Consider the following 14,201-nt stretch of genomic DNA (forward strand, 5'->3'; position numbering starts at 1 on the left):
TCATGTCAGACAGTGCAGAGAACAGTCTGGGCTGCTACAGGTGGCCGGAAGAGAGGGTGAGAGGGTTGTGGAGAACAAGGCCCCATGTGCACCCTCAGCCCCCACCCTCCCTCTCTCCAGACTTGACTCCCAGCTGTTTGTAGACCATCGCACTTGATGGCCAACTATATCCAGAAAATTAACAGAGCCGAGATGGAACTCATCCTCCCACCTCCCTCCTTCCTTGCCTCACAGCCTCTGCACCACCATGCTTTCTGCAGCTGGGCTCCGCTTTGAGGCACGTCCTTTTCTCCTGGGATCTAATGGTCACCTTGAGAGACCCAAGGGCAGCACAGGGACTTTAAGGACTGGATTCCTTAGTGATGGCCATCTAAACAGCCTTAGCTCTGGGTCTACCTGGACTCTCACTCATGTTCAAGGACGGGCCTGGCCCTAAGCAAGCACATGAAGGAGCCCTGTGTTGGTCTTCTCTGGCTCAAGACCCAGGCCAACTCCTACAACTCCCAGTGTTCTGTTACTCACATTTAACATGTACCAGTTAGGCCAGGCCTAGTGAATAAGGAGGTGACCTTGACCTAGGACCCATCCTCCAGGGGTCACAATGTAGTAGGGAGACAAATGAATATGCCAAAATTACTAGTTAGCCAGCAGAGGAGAGCTACAAAGTGCTGAGGGCACAGGAGGGAGGGAGAAACCAGTTATTCCAGGGTACGTAGAATGCCTGGGAGCACGGACCCAGCTCAACTTCACACAACTCAAGCTTGGCCCTGACCCAGGTGACTCAGGGGTCACGTTAGGTTCCTAACATCAGGTACCAGACTGACCCAATAAAACTCATCCAACACATATTTCCTGAGCACCTGCCAGGAACTGTTGTAGGCAGAAGGTAGTGAAGAGTGGAGCAAAGACTAAGCAGTCAGAAAGCCTACATTTCAAAGCCAGTGTCACCACCTACTTGCTATACGACCTTGAACAAAGTAGTTTACCTTTCTAAGTCTTGGATCCCCAGTCTACAAAATAAGACCATGCAACAATAGATTTAGAGGAAGATAGTTTTTGTGTTAAACACTGAAATGATGCAGGGTGATGCCAAATTATTTAAAACGTTAAAGAATAAAGCAGTCAAAAGCAGTATTATGCTGGAGGCCAGCCTCTCTGAGCTTCAATTCCAGCATACGGGGGGCAATGCGCAGACCCACATTCTCTGCTTATGTCACAGACTTGAGTGGAAGGGCATGGAACACATAGGTGTATAAGAGTTGGCAGAAGTCTGGTCACAAGAAGAATATGCCTGCTTACACAGTAACTCTGGAAGGGAACAGGCTCCCACCTTCGATTTAAAAGGCTGTAGGGGATGTGGGGTTCAGCTTTTGCATGGCGGTAGCTTCCCCCAAAGGCCTCCTTACAGACATCTTGCCCTCTTCCCATGAACTCTCCACACCAAGGCCAGAAGGGTTGGGTCAAAATGACCACCTGATGATATCACTGCTCCCATTTAAACCCTTCATGGTTACCACTGCCTGCACTGAGAATGAAATCCAAAATCCTCTGCATGACCCGTCAAGCCCTTGGTCATGTAGCCCTGGCCCCCTCCCTGTGTTGCAGACACTATGGTCTCCTCTAGGAAACTGGGCAGGTCAGGTTCCTCCAGACTCAAAACCTACGAAAACACCCAGAAAGGGGCAGAGGCTAGATTGTGTCAGTTTGGGGGTCTAGGGGGTGGTGTCGGACCCCAAGGCCTTCTTGCTATTTGACCGCTATGGATCTGCCACCTCTAAACAACGTGCAGGACACGATCGCTTACTGATTATGGAGAGTTTTGATTAAGACAGAAGGCATCGCCTTCCTAAAAACAAGCATCTGAGAAAACTCCAGAGAAGTCAGCCTTCCCTAAAATGAACATCTTGTTTATCACAGACCCTAAGACACGAGGCCCAGATAGCTTTCAAGCAGACCTCTAAGGTGTGTGCATGGCCACAAAACACACAATAAATAAACGGAGTGAACTGCATCACCCCTGGGTCAGTTTCGGCAGCTAACCTCTCAGACTGCTCAAATCCCAAGAATAGAAATTTTGATTTTTGCCAGTACCACTTCTAATAAATAAAGATAAATCTATCAGATGCAAGCATGGGGATATAAGCCCTGAAGAAAAGGGGCAGATTTATCCTACCCAGGAAGAGCATCGAAAGAGAGGGTCAATTCCAAGTATGTCTTCATAAGGGAATAAGACTTGCAGGCTTTTCTTGCAGATGTGCCACTAGAGGACAAGCAGAAATAGGTCTTAAGTGAATTTACAATATCAGAGTTGGTTATTGATGATCTGCCCTAGCTTCTTATTGATGTGAATGAAAATTATGGTTGTGTTCAGATTGTTAAGGTTTTTGTACTCCGTATTCTACTCAAAATCAGTTTTTTAGCTGAGAATAACTTAACATATTGTTGAGGATATTTTACATCTATATTCACGAGGAATACTGATCTGTGTTTTTTTTTTTTTAAGATTTTATTTATTCGACAGAGATAGAGGCAGCCAGTGAGAGAGGGAGCACAAGCAGGGGGAGTGGGAGAGGAAGAAGCAGGCTCATAGCGGAAGAGCCTGATGTGGGGCTCGATCCCATAACGCCGGGATTACACCCTGAGCCGAAGGCAGACGCTTAACCGCTGTGCCACCCAGGAACCCTGATCTGTGGTTTTGTTTCCTTTTCATGGTATTGATGTTGTGGCAATACTGATTCTCATGAGTTGGGAGTATTGCCTCCTCTTCTACTTTCAGCACAAGTCTGTGTACACTTGGTATTATACATTCCTTATGTTGGGCAGAATTCTTCAGTGAAGCCATCTGGGGCAGGAGTTCTCTACATTGGAAGGTTTATCAACTATGAATTCCGTTTCTTCAATTAACATAGGGCTATATCTGATTATTTCTTCTTGAATGAGCTTTGATGATTTGCATCTTTCAAGGAATTTTTCCAATTCATCTAAGTTGTTAAGTGCATGGGCATCGGGTTGTTCATAATATTCCCCATCACCATTTTATTGACTCTAGCAATCTCCTCTTTTACCCCTGTTACTGGTGATCCCTTTTCTCTACTTAGTCTGGCTAGCGATACGTCAATTTTATTTATCTTTTCAAAGAATCAGCTTTTGATTTCATTGTTCTTCCCATTTCTTTTTTGTCTTTATAATTTTCTTCCTTCCACTTGCTTTTGGCTAAATTTGCTCTTTTTTCCTACTTTCTTAAGGTGGAAATTTAACAATTGATAGAAACCTTTCTTCTTTTCTAAGTGTTGAATGCTACAAATATCTCCCCAAGCACTGCTTTGGCTGCATTCGCACAATTTGCTATCTTGTGTTTTCGTTTTCATTCAAAAACTGAGTGAATGCTGAATTCAAAAGGGAATAAATCCTGTGATTTTGTTTTTGACCTATGGTTTATTTAGAAGTATACTGTTTAACTTCCAAATATTTGGGAATTTTCCACATATCTGTTATCAATTTCTAATTTCATTCCTTTCTGATGAGAACATAATCTTTTTAATACATTTTAAGTTTATTAATGTTTATTTTATCGCCCAGAATATGGTTAATCATGGAACATCTCATATACACTTGAAAAGAGTATGTATTCTGCTGTTACTAGGTAGACTGTTCTAGAAATATCCACTAGGTCAAACTGAGTGGTAGTGTTTTCAGGTCTTCTATATTTTCATGAGTTTCTGTAGGTCACTATGAGAGGAGTATTGAAACTTCCAACTATGACAGTGAATTTGTCTATTTCTCCTTGCACCTGTATGAGTATTTGCTTTACATACACTTTGCCTTTCTCTTGTTATGGGCACTCACATTTAGGATTGCTATGGTTTCTAAGTGCATTGACCTTTTATCACTATATGATGTCTTTCTTCATCCCTAACAATATTCCTTGTTTAAAGTCTACATTTCTAATATTAATATGGTCACTTTTGGCTAGTATTTGCATGGCATAGTTTCTTGTAGTTATAGTTGCAACTTGTTTTTATCCAGTCTGACACTAGCTTTTAATTGATATGCATTCATCATATTTTTAACCTCTAGGAGGACATCACAAATGATTCTTCGTGACACTGAAACAAAAGATCTCAGGGAGGCCTGATGGGGCCACTTACCCTTTGATGAGAAACATCCTTGCACAAATGCCAAAAACATCTTTGAGTGGTGCCAAAACACTCTCCCCCTCCTTTTTTTGCCAAGTCTCTTTTAATTAAAACAAAATTTCTATTTTTTTTTAAATGTTTTTTGAGAGAGCTAGGGAGATAGAATCCTAAGCAGACTCCATGCCTAGGACAGAAGCCAACTTGGGGCTCAATCTCAGGACCCTGAGATCATGACCTGAACCAAAACCAAGAGCCAGATGATTAACTGACTGAGCCACCAGGAGCCCCTATAATTTCCATTTGAAAAGTACTATTTCAATTGTCCTTAATTTAAAAACTGTTTATAGTTATTCATTTAAATAATTATTCTAAACAAAGCTGAATAACGAAATAGTAATGCTCCCAAATAATTCTTTCATGTAAGAGAATTATCACTACAAAATTCAGAGAAAGATTCACATATTTTAATGTAGTTTTTTACTATCAAAACTCAAAAGATCAGCTTTCTTATTTAAGAATATTACCTATTTTAGCTTAAATGTCCTTTAAAAGGCAAAGTTTTTTATTCTATCTGTTAAAAGCACTAGGTGATGTCTAGATCAGGAATCTTTCCAGTCTCAAACCTGTTAAGTTGTAGCTTTTTCTTTTTTTTTAAACCCTTCATAAAAGCAATTAGCAGTGAAGCTTCATTTTTATAGACAAAGATATCCTCGCCCAAAGTACTATAAATCTTTTTTTCCTCCACAATCGACATTTTTTAGAATGTCATGCATTGGTCTAACATATGAAAGCAACATTGAAGTTATCACCATTGTGGTTGAAATTAAAATGACTTTTATTCAAAGAGACATTTCTCTAAAGCACTCAGTTTTTTAAAGATTTATTTATTTATTTTAGAGAGAGTGTGCACGCAGGGGCAGGGGAGAGGGCAGAGGGAGAGAGAGAGAGACTCTCAGACTCCCCACTGAGCACAGAGCGCAACGTGGGGCTTCATCTCAAGACACTGAGATCATGACCTGAGCTGAAAGCAAGAGTTGGACACTCAGCCGACTGAGCCACCCAGGTGCCCCTATTTTTTGATAAGAGCATTGACATTATCTTTCTTAAAGAACCAAAATCATGGTATAAAATGAAATCACAGCACTTAATTAAAACAAAATTATTATTTTTTAAACATAGTGGTACTGATAGCGTCTATACCCAACCTGACCTGTTCTGTTGGTTCTCCACATACATTTTAGGAGATACCACTGTTCACCTAGAGGACAAAAAAGGATTAGGAACCAAACATGTTTGTAAATGACACAGAGGCATACATTGGAGATATTCCAAGCTTGGTTCCAGACCAGTGCAATAAAGTATCACAACAATGCCAGTCAAATGCATTTTTGGTTTCCCAGCGCATATGAAAGTTATGTTGACACTATACTGTAATCTAGTAAGTGTGCAATAGCATTATGTCTAAAAAACAGTACACATATCTTCATTTAAAAATACTTTATTGATTAAAAAAATGCTAACCCCCTGAGCTTTCAGCGAGTAGTAATCTCTGATCGCAAATCACCATAACAAATATAATAATGAAGAAGTTTGAAATATTGTGAGAATTACCAAAATATGACAGGGACACAGTCAGCAAACGCTTTTGGAAAAATGGCACTAATAGACTTGCTTGACGCAGGGTTGCCATAAAACTTCAACCTGTAAAAAACGCAGTTGCTGCAAAGCGCAATCAAGAGCACTAAAATGAGTATAGTTTGCCGGTATGATGTGTCACTGTGGGAAGCACAGTCCCTGCTGGTAGAGGAGGAGCCCGCAGACATTTCATCACATCAGGTGTCATGCTCGAACCAGTGACTACTGATGGCCTTTGGTGTCGTTCATGAGCAGCCCCCACAGGCCAAAGGAGAAGCACTTTCCCACAGCCCAAGCCCCAGCTTCCTTGACACAGGGCTAACCATGCCATGGGAGGGGTGGTCTGGAGCCTTCGGTGCTGGGGACGCTCCAGAGTTCAGGAAACAGAGTGTTCTATCTGTAGCACATCCAGGCCTCACCATACAGAAAGTCAGACTCACCACGGCTGTGCAGGCCTCCCCTTCGGGTTAGATGGGACTATAAAGGACTCCCCTAGGAATAGGGCTGGCCTGGCAGCTTCCTGAGGCGATACCGGACATGGCTCTTGGATGCATCCCCTATTAAAGCAATCACTCCTCCTTTAGAAGCAGCCCATCTATGCAGAGCTCAGGTGTGATTCGCAGTCCTGGGTTACATGACCGCATGCAAGACTTCCTTAGGGAAGGACGACTGAGCCCCATGGGGCTCACTTGTTCTGCCCTCAGTATCCGCAGCCTCTGCTCTCTGTGTGGGTCCTCATGTGCGCAGATCCAGGTGCACCTTGGGCTTCAGCCTGTGGGTGACGAAGTAGAGCATGGGGGTCCTCTGATTCTCCAAATACACCCAATACACTGCAGACTGTTCTCATGGGTCCCGAGTCCCAAGGGAGGGAATTCCATATGTCCCTACTGCCTGAAACTCAGGCAATGCAGAAGAAAGACGCCGCCAAATGTAGAGCAGGGAGAGAGGCCCAAAGCCCACCCTGTGCCAGCAAGAGGGCAGCTCCAGAGGCTTCTCCCGTATGCAAAGGAACTCACAAAGGCTCTCCCTTTTCCTCTTTGTCCACCTACATTGTAAACACATGCCAAGGAGCATGCAGCCTCTACCGGGGGATGGTGAACGAGAAGACAGATCCTGCCACGCCAGGCTCCATGTAAAGCCCTAATTCAGAGCACCGGGGAGTAAGATGTCTACGTGACCAAGACGTGAAATGTGGGCCCCTTCCTGGCAAATATCAAAAAAAACCCCACAGCATCTCAACCCAAAGCTGATTCCTACGAGTAAAGGGCAGGGCTGGGCTCAGGTTGGAGTCCAGAAGATTTGCCATTCTCCCAAAGCCTGGAGATGGCCAGGTGGGAGGTATGCAAAGAGAAGCCTGCCTCCCACCAGCACAGCCCCAAGGGTGGGACAGTAGCTCTCGAGAGCTCAGGTGGCAGAAGGTCCCAGGGAAGATGCAGTGCTTGTCCCAACAGCTGTGGGGAGCTATGGGGGGGGGGTTATGCATTTATTCCTATTAAGGTCAAGCACAGCCTGTGGTTGGCCAGTAAGTGAACGTATGAATGTATCCTCGAACCTCCTTCCAAACTGAATCTACCGAGGGCGCAGTCCTATGTACAGCACTAGCCTTTGGCTGAAAGGTCATTAGGAGCCTGCATTTGGTGGGGAAAGGAGACAGAACGAGAACATCATTTGTTAAAGTCTTTATAACTGCCCCCATCTTTTCTTTCCATGGTTCTTGCCTTTTAAAATGAAACACGTTCCTAAGAGATACAATGAAAGTATTACACTTTAAACCAGCTTATAATGATGAGCAGAGGGCAAACTAATTAAAGGCCATTCAGGACCATTCCTGTTCCGTCCTCGGGAAGGAAACCCACATGGCCCGCCCACACGAGCGCCGAAAGGCACAGCCTCAGCAGTCCTGTGTTTCCTGCTCAGCCAAGAGCACAGTGATGAAAACCTTGGGTGGGGAAAGCAGACCTGAACATTAGAATGAAACGGTGGGAAAATTAGAACCAATTTACATTTAGTGAAAAACGTGGAGGGGAGGAACCCAGGGCATCTGTGAGCGTGCCGAGGCAGTGGGAGAATGAAAGATACATCCAGAACTTCATGCTTCAGACTCATAAAAATCACTGACTTCAAGCTAAGAATTTCAGCACATCCTTCTCTCACCAACCGCCCGACACACGAAGCAAGCACTCTGTGCGAATACTTGGACCGGGACCCTGGAGACCCCCCTCTGCACAGAGGAGGCCATAACTTTCCTTTAACCCTCGGGCTGCCACAAGAGACATCACACAGAGATTTATTCACAAAGTGTCCACACCTACATTTAAAAATCTGTTGGCACTGGCTACAGAGAATGCAGCCGTCATGATTTTTCAGATGGAGCAGGGAGACGTGAGCTCGTCCTTTGCCAGGCATTAGTGCGTGCTGTTCGCTCTTTACACTCACCCATCAGAGAGCTGGTGAAGAACAGCTCTGAGATGGGGCAGAAATCGCTGGCCAGGCTTAGGTGATGCTCCGCCCCCCAGCCGGGAACTCTGCAGTCCCAGGCTCCTGTCAGCACCGAGTCAAAGGGATTCCACTCTGGACATTCTCCCCATGAATTTGAATGAGCCACTGACACACTGATGACCAGCAAGTACAACCCACTTCAACCTGCAACTGTTGCTTCGTTAGGACATGTTGATATTTTAAAGACATCCACCAAAGTGGCCCAGTAGAAAATTTTGCAGTGAAAAAACCACTTGGTCGGTTTTAAAAAATCACTCTTCCCAACAATGTTTAATTAAGTGCTTTAGAGTCATGGTTTCACTTATAAATTATATACAGGTCATCACAAATGTTCACATCAGACAGTACGGGTACTTCCTGTGGGCCTCCAGACCATTCCACGGACCACGGGTGAGCAGCCTGGTGGAACTCAGCATCTTCAGTTTACAGGTAAAGAAACTAAGACCCTAGCGCTGGAATCACGGGCCCGAAGAAGTGGGGGAGAGTGACTGAAAATGGCTAGCAGAAATGCAAACTGGCTGTTATGTTCTGTTCATACAATAAAAATGAAGTGGGCCACTGAAACCCGCTCACATCCTAACCAGAACATTCATGTCACCATGTTAATTCAGAGACAAATCACACATGTACAAAAGCAAGGGCTTGTGTTCTGGAGGTGGGCTCTGAAAAGTACCTGGGGGATGGTGGGGAGTAGGGATTCATGAGGGTACCCCCGCCCCCCATTCATCAGGAGGCAGCCCTTTCAGCCTGAGGATGAAGAGGCTACATGTGAATGATGGCGAGGTCGTGAGTCCTGAGAGAGAAGACTGCTACAGACCACTGTATTTAAACCCAAAGTCCCTTGGAGTATAATCGGTTTCAGTATTTCTGTCTTATAATCCTTATGCTAATCGCTGACTGATTCTCTACTAAGCAGATGTGAAGGAAGACCGTCTCAGCCATCCAGAGTTGAGTGAGGGAGACAGACGTGCCCCCCAAGTAATGCCCAAGCTATGTGAGAAGGTGATGGCAACACTAAGGGGCCACCAAGGAAGGACAGGTGACACCTGGGCGCCTGAGGCTGGGGAGCAGAGATCCAGAAGAGGTGATACGGAACAAATTTTGAGGGTAAGTAAAAACCACAGCGAGAAGTGCGGTGCAGAGGGGAACCCGAGGACGAGAAAGGACCAGGTGTACAGCCTGGACGCTGCCAAGGGAGGCACCGGGTTCAAAGAACACCAACCACCTCAGCGTGGCTGGCACCTGGGCAGGTAGGTTGCGGCGGTGACGGCATGAGGCCGGGGACACTGCGGAGTCCTCGCGGTCAGGGTCTCACACTGCCACGCCGTGAAGTTTCAACTCCATGTCTCTCTCGGGCAGTGACAGAGGGTGCCAGAGGGATTTCAAGCAGGAAGGACTCTAATGACACAGGGTTCTAGGAGGCTCACTGCCGGTATCCAGCCAGGGCAGAGGAACTCCTGGAATGGGGATGGGTAGGAGCAGGAAACCAAGTAAGAAGCCTCTGGAGTCCCCTGAGCAAGAGGTGATAGGTCACAACAGAAACAGTGGGGATGGCGAGGAGGGGTTGACTTGAGTGTGATTGAGGGATAGAGCTGAATGTGGGGTGAGACAAGTGAAGGACCCCCAGACCTCCAGCTTGCCATCTGGGTTTGTGGGGAAGCCACTCCCTGAGACACGGGACAGTATGGGCAATTGCTGACAGCAAGCAGAGCCTCTGCCCTGACATGGACCCCCCAGGACAGTGAATACCATCCTTAGGTCTTGGGGGTAAAAAGAGGCCACATGCCCCAGGCTGGAGCATGGTTTTCCTGCTTCCTCCACCTCGCTCCCCGCTGTGTGCCTGTCACCTCCTCCTGAAGACACCGTCCTTCACCTCCCGAGCCGCCTGTGACCCCTAGTCTTCACCTGTACTCTAACACCTGTCCTGCAGGCCCTGAAAGTGGCCAGCAGCCTCCTGGGAGCTGTTGGCTACAGACGCTGCACCAGACTTCAAACCAGGAGACTCCGTGCTTCGTGGCTTGTCCACCACAGCCAGCCACGTGAGCCCCGCCCAGCTCCACTCGTGGCCACTGAGGAAGGCATCGGGCAGAGCCAGGTACCTTCATTCCTGACTTTACTCGGAGGCGACTGTTTCTCCCTCTGAGTTTTAGGGAGTTGGTCAGCTTTGGGCCCCAGGGAAGCATACTTCTGTCTATTCCCATCTTCGCTTTCACAAAGTGTCCCCTCTCAGAGGCAAAGAGGCCGGATCGGCTGCTGCAGGCCACTTCTTGAACGGAATTCTGGGGAGAATTTCTCCCCAGGATCCAATGGCAGAGACAGAAGGGTCCACGAAGACATCCAATCCTACCACCACCCCCTGGAGAAGCTGAGCCCCTCGCCCAATCCACAGAACCCCCGCTCCTGAGCCTAGAGCGATCAGCACTTTGACAGCGTCCCTCTAAAAAGGGTGCTGACCCGGGGTGTTCAGATCATTAGCATCTGAAAAGCAGCAAAAACACCCTGAGCCAAGCAGTGGTGTGAAAAACGGGTGACAGGGACCTTTTCTATCAGAGTTCTGGTCTGTTGCTTCAGAACTCCTGCGTCTCCGTCTACACCTCTGCCTCTCCGTGTCCTGTAAATGGCTTGGCTCCCTGCCCTCCTGCCTTCTCCCTGTCCTCCTCTCCTGCTCCAGGTCCTTTCTTTGTTTTCTTCTTTCCTCATTAGGAAACTGGAGAACCTCCAGATATTTTATTTATAGGCTTTTATCATTCCCTTTCTTTTAGAATTCAGTTAAAACATTTAGATGTATGTTTTGTCAAAATTATATCTCTCTTTCTAGATCTCTCTTAACAACAACCAGGAAAGCACAGTGCTAAATGGGTTTTGCTTGAGGAGAGGCTGCTTCTCCCAGAGCCACACAGCATCATGGCTTCACTGCCCTGCAGCGAACCCTGCTCGCCCCCTACTGGCGGGGCACAAACGGAAGGGCGTCAGCCTCAACAAAGGAGGCCAGCTCTCTCTTCTGGAAGTATCCCGAGTCCCAGGTGGTGTCCACAGGAGACCATCTCTCTCCGTGCAGTGTCAAGCCCAACTCTGCTTTCCTAAGGAGAAAACTTAGAAGAGAACCATCCCAGCCCAAGAGCCAGAAACCACAGACACTCCCCACCAGCCCCTGAGTGAACATATGGAAAACACTGAGCCGTATTACCTAGGACTGACTGTAGCCAGAACGGTCCTAGGCTTGGCCTCTGCAAAGCAGCTCTTTCTCCCCAGCCTCTGCTCACTGAAACTGCCACGCGTGGCCCCTGACCTCCTGTCCTGCCCACCCTTGGGGCACTGTGGACACTTCACCTGCCCTCTCCTGCACTCCCAGTGGGCAAGGTCCTGGCCCTGCACTGTGCACTGCTATGGTTTGCCCTTAGCCTTCCGTGCTATTCTGCCGTAGCCTTGGATAATACCACCATCCAGACTCCTAAACTGATGTTTGCATTTCAGAAGAGATTCCTCTCTGTGCCTCGGTTTTCTTACAAGTAAACAGTTTGAGAAATACACATCCCCACATTTTGAAGCACACAATAACATTGGTAAAGCATCGGGCACATTTCAGTGCTCAGTAAAAACCACTTTTCCTTCTCTCTCCAACCCCAAAGGCTTCAACAACATTTCTAAAAAATACCCAAGACTCTCTGTAGTGAATAGGCGAGCCTCTCATGGGGCCGGCGAGGCACCTCCTGTCGTCTGTCGGGTCCTTCTAACTGTGCACTGAGAAGGCCGCCTGAACACAGACAGCCCTGGCTGGGCCCTGGGGGTGCCTCTCCAACCACGACCACTGCCCCCAAGAGACGGCCTCTTCCTTCCTGGGGTCAATGGCTCTTGACAGGGAAAACGTTCACCATCCCTGCACTAAACATTTTGAGGAAAAGAAGTAAATGTCTAATCCCTAGAGAAAAGATAAGGATCATTAGCTGGGGTCAAAAGGGAACAATCTGGCATCAATCATGTCACTGAGCAGAGTGGCAAAACTCCATAGTTCAGCTGACCCACCCCATGGGGCCGGGCTCTTCCTTTAAGTCTTCTTCAAGACGGAAACAGCCATTAATCTATGGCAAGTATCCTAACACAAACAAAACTGCACCAAAGATTGGGTTTTTTACAACAACTGTTTTGATAAGAGTTTATTCTCTAACCAACGGGTGAGGACTGGGAGGACCACAGCATTTTCACAGTTAAGTGCAGGACGCCTTAAATGTTGTTTTGTCTTATGACAAATTCACATCTGAACTGAAGGTCTCTAGACATCAAAAGGACAAGCTGCATCCCAATCCTTCCTGACCTCCTGACACTTTCCCTCTGTGTTTATTTCCAGCCTGTGCCAAGGAGGGCTAAGCCCAGGGTTCATAAATGACCCAAGCGTCAGGTCTCATCCCCTCTATGCTACCAGCTAGGAGAGTCCAATAGAGTGGAAAACATAATTAGGAAGCATCGTGCATACCGCCTCACGTCTCAGACAGACTTCCATTGCAGAGGACCAGAAAACCCAGGGATCAAAGCTGCTGGGGAATCAGTCTCTCTGACCCTAATCTCTCATCAGTATTTGCTAATGAAATCGACTATTTGCCTATCTGTGACTTCTCCTTGCAAACACGGCGCTCCAGAGGGACGTCACATAAAGCACAGGGACTATCGCCTCTGAGCCACTTGCAGGCAGTTACTTTAGCAGGAAGGAGCACTGCCTCCCAGCCTCAAAGATGTGCAGAAGATGGTGCTCCCACGAGGAACTGAGAGTCTAATAGGGCGGATCTATCGACAGATACACTCAGTCTCATGTGAAAAGTGATCAAACAGAGGAGGGCTTGCCGGGGGCGGGGGGCGAGGGTCCAGTAAACTTGGGGGTTCAGGGCGGTTTCCAGAAGCCGAAGATGTCAAGCAAATTCTAGGGTCAGAGTTATCCAGGTGAATAAAGGCAGATAGAGATTTCCAGGATGAGAGCACAGATGTGACACACCCCAAGAAGTGAGAGCACCGGGTGTCTCTAGGTAACCTTTGCACCTATGACACTATGGACAGGAGCCACAAAGGGGCAGGATCATTTCTCTGGACCAGACACATGCTGACTCCTGGAATGATCATCAATCATACTCATGGTAGGTTGACAGAATGACTTTTTTTGATATTCACCCAACCAACACTACGTCACTCATTAGGTACCAAGCTTCACGCTAAGTTTTAGGTTCATTGTGTGTGGATGGGGTCTTACCATGGTGGTGACGTTTGCAAGAAAATGAAAGCAGTCCAACAGTGTTTGCCCCACCTGCCTAGTAAGGCGCACTTCTCACATCTGGCTGACTCTGACCCTCCAGGGTCTCTGCCTCAGGAGCAGCATGTCCACACTGGGGTCCACCTGCTCCCCTGAGTCAGGGCAAAGAGGAAAGTACTAGGACAGCCTCTGGATTCACAAGGACTGATGGGGAGCGAGGGCTGGACGCAGCTAAAGGGTAGACAACCCACAGGCTTTGGAGCATGGTCGGCTCCCGCAGTCAGCCTCTCACTGTCCCTGTGCCTTCACCATCAATCCACACTGGAGGCTGAGCCAAGGGAGCCTTTAAAAGAAAGATTCAGAACCACAGGCCACTGACAGAAGAGGACAAGCAAACAGGCACGTTCTTCTAACCGCACGGTGCAGTCATCACATGACCATGAAGTGGGCAGACCTACTACTGGTTGGATTATCTCGGACAGGGAAAGTGAGTAGACTTCTCGATGGTCCATGACAATAAGCAGGGCATGTTGGTGGTGAAGGGGACCCTAGAGTGCCTTTGTAAGAGATGAAGTTCTCTTTGACTTGAGGTGATCGACCACCCACCTACCCCCTAACGCCCGAGCTCCACACATACTCCCCTCCAACATGGACGGCAGCCTGCATTCCCTCCCAAGGGCAGACGTATTTCCAGG

At 47.3% G+C, this 14,201-nt stretch overlaps 1 protein-coding gene across 22 annotated transcripts in view; it reads right to left on the bottom strand.

The window, feature by feature from the left end:
• The window catches only part of FHOD3 (formin homology 2 domain containing 3), a 450,733-nt gene that overhangs the window by 257,706 nt on the left and 178,826 nt on the right, over positions 1 to 14,201 (bottom strand). The gene's annotated exons all lie outside the window — the stretch shown is intronic.

The sequence above is a fragment of the Ursus americanus genome, chromosome 19, assembly GCF_024610735.1.
Source record: "Ursus americanus isolate L20-20 chromosome 19, mUrsAme1.1.p, whole genome shotgun sequence".
Classification (NCBI taxonomy): domain Eukaryota; kingdom Metazoa; phylum Chordata; class Mammalia; order Carnivora; family Ursidae; genus Ursus; species Ursus americanus.